Source organism: Lepisma saccharinum, chromosome 15 (genome assembly GCF_977018435.1).
Source record: "Lepisma saccharinum chromosome 15, izLepSacc3.1, whole genome shotgun sequence".
In the NCBI taxonomy this organism is placed as follows: Eukaryota; Metazoa; Arthropoda; class Insecta; order Zygentoma; family Lepismatidae; genus Lepisma; species Lepisma saccharinum.
This window is the reverse complement of record NC_139243.1, coordinates 75,252,336-75,265,712: the sequence shown is the minus strand read 5'-3', so window position 1 is coordinate 75,265,712 and position 13,377 is coordinate 75,252,336. Positions and strand designations below refer to the sequence as shown.

The 13,377-nt window shown below is 36.5% G+C and overlaps 1 protein-coding gene across 1 annotated transcript in view; it reads left to right on the top strand.

Moving 5' to 3' along the window:
* LOC145999342 (uncharacterized) overlaps positions 1–13,377 on the top strand; it is a 269,638-nt gene that overhangs the window by 107,313 nt on the left and 148,948 nt on the right. The window lies entirely within an intron of this gene.

Genomic DNA, 13,377 nt, shown 5'->3' with positions numbered 1-13,377 from the left:
ATTTGTAGTCATTTCCTGAATTTGCGATTCTTGAAACTGTCTACAGCGGTCTACAGGCTACAGTTGTAGACAGTTCTTGTAGGACCCTTTTTAACCCTCCTAGAGCGGGCTACAGCGAACTACATTCGTCATATTCTGTGTTTGTGTAAGACATCCAACTTCAAAGAAGAAAATAGAGCTTCCAAAATGGCCCATAATCTGTGTTTTCACGTTTTCGAAAAGCAGAAGGAAATGACAGTGGGCATTTGCGTGTACTTAAAACACATCTTAGAGATATCGGAAATCCTTTTTCTGTTTCGAAAATATCTTCATAGTAATTTGTCACTGAACAGGAGGTGCCGGATTGATCAAAATTGTGGAACCTCATTTTCCCAACAAAAGGATTGTTTCTCTCTCAACCTCCTGTAATCCAAGTTAGTAATAATAATTATTATCCATATCTTGCACTAATTTATATGAAAATACACTTCCACGAGCAGATTAAGTTTGGTAGGCATAATTTGTTAGCACCTCTTTGCAGGCATTCCTGCTCGTGCACAATACATTTCAAAACATAATTTATCTTGTAATTAATACTTTGTGCAACTTTTAACTGTGCTAATTAGTTTCTCCAAGTTTCTAACTTACTCCCACAATCATTTCCAGTTTTGTAAACACTTCCTAATACTCCTATAAAATTTGTGAAAAATCATGAAACATTCGGAACTGTTACCTAGGATTTCATGCGATTTAAAAACAGCAATTTCATCTTCTACAGACCATAAATAATAACGACTCATTTTGAATCTTATGCATCCCATAAGCCATGACAAAATCGTAATTATACGGAAGTCAAGCCCTAACAGTATGCAGTTTGGTTTTGTACGAACGTGCTTCCAGGCAGACGGATGAGAAGAAGCAGCACAAACTTAAGTGAAAAAAAATGTGCATAGGTTATTGATGGCTGTAACAGGACAAAAGTAAATAGTGAAAACATTTCTGAAAAGAAATGAAAACTCTTGATAGGCTACTTAAGGTTGCTAAATCATACAAACGCATGCATCGAAAATGTTCACAGTACACACACCACTTATCATAGCAGCCTATATTTTTGCCAGTTATGTACAATCGTTGTGATGATGTTTTTATTATTGTTATTTATCCATGCTATTCCATTCGCTTTCTCAATTGCCAACGATGTGGTTAGCACATCGTGCTATGATGCTAGGGGTCCCGGGTTCGAATCCTGACCTGGGCATGGCTGTTTCTGAGTGTCCATCCATCAATTTCATCATATCATCCCTCATTCCCATCTTCGCAAATTAGCCAAAAGTGAAGCAAAATAAAGCAAATCAAATCAACCTAACCGTCTCAATTGTTAACATGGGCTTCAATGAAGTCCCATGAGAGCTATTTTTCTTCTTTGTGCAGTGCTCAAGATTTGTGTGAAATATAGTTTTACATAAATTTATTAAGCATTTACTTAATTTATAACTAAATTTCACAGCACAATAATTATGCATTTATTATGAAATAATTTTTATAATGATCATGCATTAATACAAATTGTTGAAACATATGTCATTTAAAAATTAGATGTGGATAAAAATTGTACTTTACAGCAGGTTTTATTTACACATTGTATACTTAGGACATAGTGTAGATAGAGCACGTTGTATACTTAGGGCATAGTGTAGATAGAGCACATATTATCTGCTAGAACAAAACAGTACACTGTACTGACACAAACACATGTAAACATTTAGAGTTTGTTGTGATGATTATGTGTTCATTACCATGTGCAAACTATATATATATTTTTTATTTTTCTCAGGTTCCAAGTTCATTCTGGCTTCCCTGGGATCCAGACTCAGGAGCATTAATGCAAGGCACGGTATGGGATTTGTGCTTGGGAAGTGTATTGTACATAAACTTCTCAGTTCAAATCCTGTATCAGCCAGCATAAAACATCTTTCGATGCATATAAAATATTAGGGATATCACTATTATAAACAAGAAGCACTATATTTCCTCTATTGGCAACCCCTCAGCACATTCATGTTTAATTATGTAACACTACTTATCTTTTAACGGTTAAAAAATTGTGGTAGCAATTATTGTAAAACAACATAACTTTCAAAATAGTTAATACATGAGAGGAAATATTTTCCTGTAGTTTACGGTTATTACAAGCATAAGAAAACAGTTTTTCTTTCTGACGTTTCAGGAGAACACACGCTCCTTTCATCAGACATTTATTTTTGTTTTGACTAAAGATACAGTTATAACAATGGTTAGTAATTTTTTAAACAATGAGAGGAAATTGCATTAGAACATGATTTTTTAAAAATTAATTTGGTGCACCAAAGCATTCTAGTGTAAATAGGTAAAGAGTTTAGGGTAACAGTTCGTTATATCGGAGATACATTAAAATTGGATATTTTGTGTTTCGCATGGTTCGTACTTACCAATTGTGTACTGTGAAACATAGTTCAAGGTGCCATTATGCTTTTTACACAAAAACAAACACAATTTTTCATAGAGAGTAGTTTTTATTATTCCTTTTTTCGCTTCCGTAACACACAATATGGTGGGCAGAGGTTGACTACTGTTGTAGGTATGCAGTGTTTCCAACCTTCTTTACCGAAAAATACCTACTATCATGTTCGTCACGTGTGCAAATTGTATATTATTCATGGGTAGCAGACGGATAGCCCCACAAACCATTTCTGATAAGGTTAGGTTAGGTTAGGCAAGCTTAGTTAAAAAAAGGGGGGTTGGAAACTGACGGGGTTACATCATCAAACGTATGTAGCATCCAGTTCACGTAGCGAAAGCAATGGCACTTGTGCGTTGCTGAGATGTTTCTCTTGAAAAATACATGATTTCCCTTTCAAATAGATTCCAGGATGAAAGAAAATACCTCGACGAACGTTGTAAGTAGTTTCTTCTGTAAAAATTAAGAAATGTGTCTCCGATATAACGAACTGTTATCGAGGTTAGCAAAGTTTGCTATGATGCCAGGAGTTAAGGCTTCAAATCCTTCCCAGGACATGGATGTTATTGTGAGCGTCCTTTCGTCAATTTAAATATGTCATTCCTCATCCCCATCTTCATGATTAGCCAAAAGTAGCAGAAGAACAATGCAATAAATAAATCAATAAATAGGTTAAAAAAATATGTGAACAGAGCATTTTTATTTTAAATCTATAATCCCATATAGTTGGTTCTTTCATTATTGTGTGATTTTAGGTATGACTTGAGATGACCGGACCCCTCTCCGATTTTCTTCATATTTGACATACTCACTAATTGAGGCCTCCTAAACACGAATCTGAAGTTAAAATTTGTCGGTCACGTCTAGAAATTGCGAACCATTGACGCTAGCCTCACGAACCATTGGCACGTGATTAGGTTAGTTTCGGTTAGGTTAGGCAAACATAGTTAAAATTTGGTGTCGTGGTAGTATCAGGATCTAGAAATTGGAAATAATTGCGAACCATTGGCACGTGGTTAGGTTAGTTCTGTTAGGTTAGGCAAACATAGTTAAAATTTGGTGTCGTGGTAGTATCAGGCATATATATATTTGTTTGTGAAACAAAAAAATTCTCGAAAATCGACAGTTTCCATTCCGAAAACTAACGCCTTATTTTAGCTTATTTTGCAATTTCTAGACGTTTCCGACAAATTTTAACTTCAGATTCGTGATTAGGAGGCCTCAATTAGTGAGTATGCCAAATGTGAAGAAAATCGGAGAGGGGTCCGGTCATCTCAAGTCGTTCCGTGATTTCTAATCCAAATTGTTACAAATGTCAACATTTCTTTTTTGTTATCAACAGGAATGCAAGGTATATTCTGGAGTGTATCAAATTGTGATGTGTGTAACTTTTAAGAATTTCTTGAAATTCTCATTGAATGAAATTTCTGTAAATTTGAGGTGTAAGCAAATGTGATGTAAGTGGTTGTCTTATACATAGATATTACATGAGCAGCTAACAGCAGCTTGGTGTTACATGCTAAAAACACCAAACCTACTAGCATATGCATCTGATAGCAAAAACAAACATCTGAAAAGGTTAGGGTGGTTATGTTTGATTTATTTCTGATCTCAGATGCAGGTGTGAGTAGGTTAGGTATGTCACGGTTTGGTGCTTTTACCATTCTCCAAGTTGCTGTCACTAGCTGCTTATAGATAATGCAAATGTATGTTGTTGTTTTTTTGCCAGGTGGTGGCAGTAGTAGTCCATCTTCTTGGCAACAAACAATGAATAACTGTCTGCTGAGAATTCCATACAGTATAACATGGGATATGAAAATTGTCCTTAAAGAAAAAAGAAGTAACATGTAGGCCTATCTTTTATGTTTCCGTAGTATGTGCATTCAGTCAGAAATGAAATTCATATGTACAAATGTAGCATGTAACATGACAATATTTTATTCATCAATTAAAAGTTTGGCCAAGTTCAAGGCATGAACAATTTTTGAACACAAAAACATTCAAATGTTTGTTCTAATAATTAGTGACATTTGTAATCCGTGAACCTTGAACTTAATTTTCGCTAGTGATTCCAATTGTTCAGATTCTACTTTACTAGGTTTGATACTCAGTGGAGGTACATAGTGGCCCGATTAGCTGGGAATTTCTATTTACAACTGTTATCAATTGTACTCTACTGTTTTCTTGGAAATCTACTGAAACTGAATGGTTTTCTACCAAACACCTACAGTAGATCTAATGTACAGTAAAGAGAAAAAAATAATAGGCAAATAGTTCATATCTTTTAATTTTTTTCATTCCACATCATATGTTGCTTTAAAGAATGGAATTCTGTTGAAGTGAAGCACATATTGTCCTCCACTTTTTTTACATTTTCATTTAAATTTCACATTGTGTAGAACAGACCAAATAAAAACTGTTATGGACAACTCGCCTACCATTTCTTTAACATATTGGCTGTAAATATAAATTGTCATTCCTCATGATAAACGATTTGTTTTCATATCTGCTTGAAAATCTACACACAGTAGATGTTTCAAAACACCTGTTGATGTACTGAAAACAGTACAGAAGAGACACTAAAAGTGTAAATAATTTCTTTAGTATTATTTTTAATGTGTATGTCATGTGCTTAGCATAAGATGATGGCTGCTCAGCAGGGCTATTTGTGCATAAAGTTGAGTAAAGAGAAACAGTTCGTACGAAACTGGCAACGTTAATCTTAATGGGTTTGAACAGGTTAAGAAAACGTAGACGTTCCTGCTATGAACGACTAACTTAAGAAAATGTAATGCCAAACAACTAAAAATTGAGTTTTCACGAGATATTCAATGGGTGGATAATTTAATGGTTTCTTACTCCCTGCATTATAGATAATAATGGCAAAGCATGAAAAATCAGCTGCCTGATCCTGTGGCCGAGTGGTTAGCACATCGCGCTGCGATGCCAAGGGTCCCGGGTTCAAATCCCGGTCGGGCTTGGTTGTTTGTGAATGTCCATTCATCTATTTCATCACTCATCCCATCTTCGCAAATTAGCCAAGAGGCACAACACGCGAAGTAAAATAAACTGGTACTACTTTACTATACCGGAGACACCTATCAATGTTTTATTTCGCAATTTTTTACATTGCTAACGTACTATTCTGCATTGCGGAACATTTGTTTAGGTGAAATAATGAATTTCTAACGAAAATAATGTCTATTTCTTACAATAATGAGTACTTACTGTTGTTCCTTATTTCCCACAAACTTTCACGGGCAGCCCCAAAAATTCACGATAGCCTCACGAACCATCACGGGGACGAGGTATGCCTATTAGGTTAGGTTCCATTAGCACTCCTTTCGTTCAATTTAGCATATACGGAAAATACGAGAGCGTATTGTGCTCTCGTGCAGAAAGGAAATGGCGGCAGCAGCAACAGCGCGTCGGAAATAGATTTTCGTAGAAAACCACATGCTTTCGCATTAAAATGGATCAAAACTACATTCCCGAACATCAACAACGCTACAGAAAATGATTTGCGTAAGTACTTTCTCCTGTAAATTTGAAGAACTCCGTCTCCGGTATAGTAAAGTGTTACCAATAAACTAAATCAATCAATCATGAAAAATCAGCTGCCTTTACATTTTGCATCATTCAATTGCAACACAAAAGAAAAATAGTATTCCTTAGTTCTGCTGCATATTGTTTCAACAGTGACATACAGTAGAAGGTAAGGTAAAACCATAGGTAAAACATAGCATCTGTTATTAAATTTCATGTATTTACACACAATTGCTTTAATTCAAAGAGTATTTTCACTTTATACAAATTACTTTACGGTTACGCGTACATTACGATTACTTCGCAGTTTTAACAAACTAAACTAGTTTTCTATTCATTCTGCGTAAACAAACAACTCTCGGAATCTCGAAGTACGACATGCATCGATAATTTCAAGGAAATAGCACAACAATCGATAAAAATATCGATTATTTCCATAGATATTGCTTAGTTTCGCCAAGTTCACAACTTTCCTTGTAGCCGTGCGCTGTAGACAATTAAAGATGTAGTCGATTCTTAGTAGACGGTTTCGTGAATCGCACTTTACTACATCTTTTACTACTAAAAACGACTACTTCGTTGTAGACTCGATTTTGTAGTCATTTTCGTGAATCGCCCTGCTGATGTCGATTACTTCAGAATCTTGGCCATCTAGTCGGCTACACGCACACACATATACACAAAAATGCAATACAATTTATTAATCTTGAAGGACGTACGTTGTGTTCGTTTACTTAAATACAATCATCTGCTTCAACACCTCCTACCCCCTTCCCCCTCTTCAGGCATGTGTTTCGAGAAAAAGAAGCTTGGCGACTCTTTTGAACGACTCATTTGAACGACTCCTCTCAGTGAGCGAGCGCTCATGAGTCGACTCGCACAAATGAACGGCTTGAACCCATCACTACTAGCAAGTACACTGCTTAATTTCCATATTTGCATGGACACTGGTAAGCTCTGCCGTCTTCTTCTGTACACATTTAACATTTTTATGAATCATATCTTGATCTGACAGTGAAGTTGCGAGTGTGGAACTTCGATAGCTGCATTGGGCAGCCATGTTGCTTCGCAACTTCCAGTTAGGCTGGTAACTGCAAGAAGAAGTACCAGTAAAGATAACCGGCACCAGAGTTCCAGTTACGAGCTAACTGTACATTGAAAAACTGAAATTTTCACAAACTTTCAGTTACGTGCTAACTCATGATTACCCCAACCTTAACTGGACATTGAAAAATCGGCCCTAAAGCCCCTATCACACGGAACTGGATTTCTAGTTAGAATGCCCTAGTTGGCGATGAACTGACTTTCTGGCTAGTAATCATGGCCGCCTGGCTGACTGCTTGAGTGGTTTTGAGGAATAGGACATGTTCTAATTGCTACTAACCTCTTCGACTAGATTCTGTGGAACAGCCAATCAGAGCAAAGTTTGGGCATGTGAAGATATTCTGTGAGTTTGTAAAGTAGCCTTTTTTTGTCTGTGGCTTCCGAGTGCATACAACACGAAAGGCATGTTTACAATTGAAAAAGCTAAAATATTCTTCCATACGTGTACAGTAAACGTTGTAAAGTATGTATTTTATCAGCGCCGTTCTTCTCTACCTAAAACCATTTAATGCGATGCGATATTCCTCTCGGTTGAATAGTTATCGTATTTTAAAAGTGTGAAGTGATACGTTGTTTACATCTCGCACGGCCGCCATTATGGGAACGAAAGACTATCGACAAGTACGGTATAACAAGTACCGTGTGAGGCGAAAACTAGCAAATGGGTAGCCAGTCCAGCGTCAACTAGAGCATTCCAAATAGAAATCCAGTTCCGTGTGATAGGGGCTTTAACTTGTTTTCTGTGCATTTTGCGTAAACAAACAACTCTCGGAATCTCGAAGTACGACATGCATCGATAATGTCAAGGAAATAGCACAACAATCGATAAAGATATCGATTATTTCCTTAGATATTGCTTAGTTTCGCCAAGTTTACCACTTTCCTTGTACCCATGCGCTGTAGACAATTAGGGCCGGTTGCACCATCTCCACTTAACGTCTTATCCCCCACTTAACACCATTTTGCGGTTGTTCAATGTCCGCCTAACGTTACCTAGCACTTAAAGTCCCGTGTAACGTAAGTGGCGGTCGGGGCTCCGCCTAACGCGTTAAGTGCCAGGTAAACATGGAAAAGCAGTACACTGTGCAGCCAACAGATACGTGCAGCACCTAGTATAATCTGTGTTTACAATTTTATAGTTGATAAAATGGCAAAGTCTCGATCAGCTGTTGTGGGCCTCCCCCGTGGCGCAGTGGTAGCGTCATTACCTTATAATTGAGGGGTCCCGGGTTCGATACCCGGTGGAGGCACAAGTGGTTCGGATCCCACTTTAAACTGTAGGTCCAGTCCCGATTAGCCTTACTGTGCATAAAGTGGACTTAAAATACCAACCCAACTCGATCAGCTGTTGCAAATTGCGAAAGTTTGCTGCATGTTTTGCATTACCAAATAACAGCAAAAAAGGCGGATTTGTTAATTATCCCAGGAACGGCAATAAATAAAGCAACGTTTGTAAATATATGTGTAGAAATGAATATTAGATGGTCATTTTCGTGTGTGTTCCGAAAATGTTGTATATTGATATTAGCATTAGCAGTTTCACTGTAATTTCGTATGTAGGATTTGAGTGCATGCGGGTACAGAAAATAAAACCAGGTTAAAGTAATGCGTTTGATGCTTGAAAAAATTGTATTAAAATGCCGTTCCAAATACATGTATGTGTGTTTGCTGTAACAATTTTTTTCAATCAAACGCAATACACGAAATGTACACCATGCATCAGTTGCTTTTTCGCAATCCTGGTAATTTGTAATCTTTAAGATTAAAACACGTGTAATATTATTAGAGTCACTTCCGTCGCCATTGGTGTGAATGTAACATTGCAAATAAACAAGTAATGTGCTGTTTCCGAATAACGAATGCACGTATAATATTTAGCAGTAGCTACTCTTACCATCCAGTTCATACATATGTACGTACAAGGAACAATTTCCGAATGGTGGTGTGCTTTTTACAAACACACACAATAATAACCTTGCAAGAAACTACATACCTAGTAGTACATAAGACGTAATACCAATCTTTTAAGAAACGAATACATTGTATATGTGTGATTTTGTATGTTAACTTCCAAGATTGGCAAAAAAAAAGTTTACTGTTAACAAGCATCCTTACGATGTTGACATGCATGTACAAGGAACAATTTCCTACTGGTTTTGTACCTAACCTAACCAACCCTACCCTAATATTCATGGGAGAGCATAAGACGTAAATGCCAAAGTTTTTTTTTTCGGTATTTACTACTTAGAGGAAACGTTTTATGCGAAGTAACATATTTTTAATTACATTGTGCGAGATTTTGTACTTTAACTTTAAAACTGGCAAAGAATAATAATAATAGAGACAGGTGCAGCAGTATCTTTACGGAATTGATTCGTATATACAAGGAACAATTTCCGAATGGTGTTATGTTTCGTAGATACAAAGAAAATGCACCATTGTAATAAACCTTGCACGAATCTACATGCCTGAAGATGCATAAAACGTGCACTCAAGTTTTTTCTGTTTTTTTTTTAACATTCATATGGAATACACATGATCTTGTATTTGATTTTTCAAAATAACTGGCCTAAAAAGAGGAGCGGCTAGGGGCAGCATCAGCACCTTGGGAAATAGACCCTGTTAAAAATGTAAACATAAACATTGGTGAGGTCTTGCCCGGTCCCCCCGGAACTTCCGGTTTAGGCCAGTCCCCGTTGTTGCCAGTGCAGATTCACCGACATTCAAAGTAAGAAATGAGTGCTTGTTTTCATCAGTTGTGCGACGATAGTCAAGAAAGGTATTTGTTAAAGTTCTACTATGAAGGAGTGCACGTCTAGAATCCGTCTGATGATCAACTGCAGAGCAGATTATTAAAATATGACGTGTCTTTGTGGCCGCCAGTTGTATAGCATGCACAAGTATCTCATGTACACGCACAGCGAACTCAAAACGTACGAAAGTTTAGATATACTCAATTATTTTGTAAATGGAAAAGTGAAGGAAAGATTGTTCTATAAAACTAGTGATATTATTATATTATAAAGTATGCTTAAGTGAATCTTTGCCAACAAATCTGCAGAAGTAATGAAATGTTAGGCTAGTATGTGCTTTCAACGTCGCCTTTCCGCCTGAGGGATTTAGAGAAAATCTATGATATGGCATGCCACTTTCACTTGCACGAATTTACTTGAAACAACAAGGGAGTTTTCAGACTGAAGCGACAAGCGATATCGGGATTTCGCACAGAAGCATTCGATCTAAAGCAAACAATTCACCAGTCACACTTGCAAAAATAACAGGCCGGGGCAACAAAATGCACGGTATTGATAAAACGGCCCATTCCGAGCGACAAGCGACACCTGAAATTTGTCGTGTCTCTTTAATTCGGAAGGTGTTGTTTATTTTTTAATGTTGGTTTCGAAGAGACACGTATTGCTGCAGTCTGAAAGCTTCCTTTCGAACCAATTCAATACGAGAAAATGCACGTGTCGCTTGGACTGGACTGTTGTTTCCTCAGTACCATGCATCGTGTCGCCACGGTCTGTTGTACTCGTATGCAAGGAGAATTGTTTCCTTTAGAGTAAAGGGGCTGTTGCTTGTCGCTTCGGTGTGTAATCTCCGTGCCACTTAAAAGTGAATCCTCAGTGATCAATTAAATTTTTCGAACCGAAGCGACACGACAAGCTGCACATGTTGCTCAAATTTCCAATGGCGTGTATTGTGCCGCCTGAGACTTGATTCCTCATGAGCGGTAAATGCTTATTTATAGACTAAATGGGCCTGTGTAGCTTGTCACTTCGGTACGAACCACTGCTGTCGCTTGTCGCTTCAGTTTGAAACCTCACTAAGAGGCGTGCTTTTCACCACAACACAATACGTAGATAATCCATCAACATGTCTGTAACAAAATGCAAGTCGTAAAAATCCTTTCCGGGTACCAATCCTTTCTTCGTTCTGATTGTATCAGCAGGTTTCGTCTCTACGTCCTTGGGAAACCTACGAAGTGATACTTGACTCAATAAATTTGTTCCCGATCGAACTATGCAACCCTATGCTACACAGCTGACACCCTATTTCCTTGTAAAAAGAATCTCCACTTTGCCCTTTCATATTAATGTCCATAGCACCGTAAGCGTAACCGGATGTTCGAGGGGGGCCAGACGAGTGCGCATGCTCCGCAGTAGCTCCGCCTTTAACACCGTCTATACATGCTAACAACACCAAACCTGGCCTGCCTAACCTATCCACCTAGGCATATAATAGCATAAATAAGCACGTAAATAGGTTTGGCAAATTATAATTTGTTTATTTAAGCTATTATAACATACGTGGATAGGTTAGGCAGGCCATGTTTGGTGTTGTTAGCATGTATTACCCAAGGTGCTAATACTGTCCCTATCCGCTCGTCTAAAAAGGACCACAGCTTGTACGTATGTAAGAAAGGCAGCAAAGAAGAATGCTCAAACTATAGGCCAATTTCTCTTTTATCGGTCTTCTCTAAAGTAATAGAGAAAATTATGCTAAATAGATTAGTAACTTTCTTAGAAAAATACGACATTTTATCCAAACATCAATTTGGATACCAAAAAAGTAAGTCAATATCAGAAGCTATTTTTGAATTTACAAATAACATTCTAAAATCGAGAGACAAAAAAATGCATGTGCATGGATTATTTTTAGATTTTACCAAAGCTTTTGATTTGGTTCAGCATAGCATTTTACTAGATAAAATGGACCATTATGGAATCAGAGGTTTAGCAAAAAAGTGGTTCAAGTCTTATTTGAAAGACAGATGTCAGTATGTAGATATTAACAAAATCAAATCAGACCAATTGTTCCTCAATACATGTGTACCGCAAGGCTCAATTCTAGGACCAGTTTTATTTTTACTCTACATAAATGATATTCCAGAAACCTTATCAGAGTCTCAAACAATACTTTTTGCAGATGATACTAATATCATAGTAAAATGCCTGGAATATGAGCAACTTCAAAATAATTCAATTTTAACAACAACACAACTAAACACCTGGCTAAACAACAACAAGCTTTCCCTGAATGTTAATAAAACAGTTCTAATAAATTTTAATCCAGCAAAACAAATAAAAAACTTAAATGTAATTATTAACAATGAAGTCGTCAAAGAATGCAATGCAATAAAATTCTTAGGAGTATGGATAGACTCAAACCTGTCTTGGGACATGCAAATTACTAATTTAACTCAAAAGTTAAGCAGGCTCTGCTATATGATGAGAATTTTGAGAAATGTTTTAACTTTGAATGATTTAAGGACAGTATATTTTGGACAGATTCAACCTGTACTTACATATGGTATCTCTTTCTGGTGCAGCTCACCCAAAATGCAGAAAATTTTTATTTGGCAAAAACGCATATTAAAAATTATGAAGAATGTATCCCTCTCAAACCCAACAAAACAAATTTTCAATGAATTTCAAATATTACCTCTTCCATGTTTGTACATATTAGAAACGTTGTACTTTATTCATACAAATTCTAAAATCTTCACAAAAAATCTGGACATACACAAGTACAGCACTCGTATGCATAACTCCCTCCACCTTTCTACTGTCCGCACATCCAAAACACATAGTGGTCTAGGATTTCAAGGTGTAAAACTCTATAACAAGCTGCCAGAGGAATTCAAGAATCATAATCCAACCAAATTTAAAATAACAGTAAAAAGCTTGCTTATGAAGTATTTGTTTTATAGCACAGAGGAGTACTTAAATCATATTTTTCATTAATGGACATAACCTTTGATTTTCTTCCATTTTTATGTTCACTAATAGCCATAACCTTTGATTTTTCTTCTATTTTTTAAGTTATTCTATACTCTTTAATACTTTTTAATATGCATAAGTATGTGTTAATTCCTTTGTACTCAAAATCATACATGTAATTAACCTATCCCATATCATAGTGCTATTTGTACTTATAAGATCAAGTGGACGGAAATAAATCATATCATATCATATCAGACTGTCTCGTGACTGTTAAACTAATGTAGTAGCAGTGTCATATTGTTTAGTTGATTGAAATGGAAATTTTGTACATTTTGGGGGAGGGGACCAACATACATTCGAGGGTATGTGTTAATTCCTTTGTACTCAAAATTATACATGTAATTTTATGTAATTTTATTTTATTTTTATTTTATACTATACTCTTTATACTTTTAATATGCTTAAGTATGTGTTAATTCCTTTGTACTCAAAATTACACATGTAATTGACCTATCTCATATCATA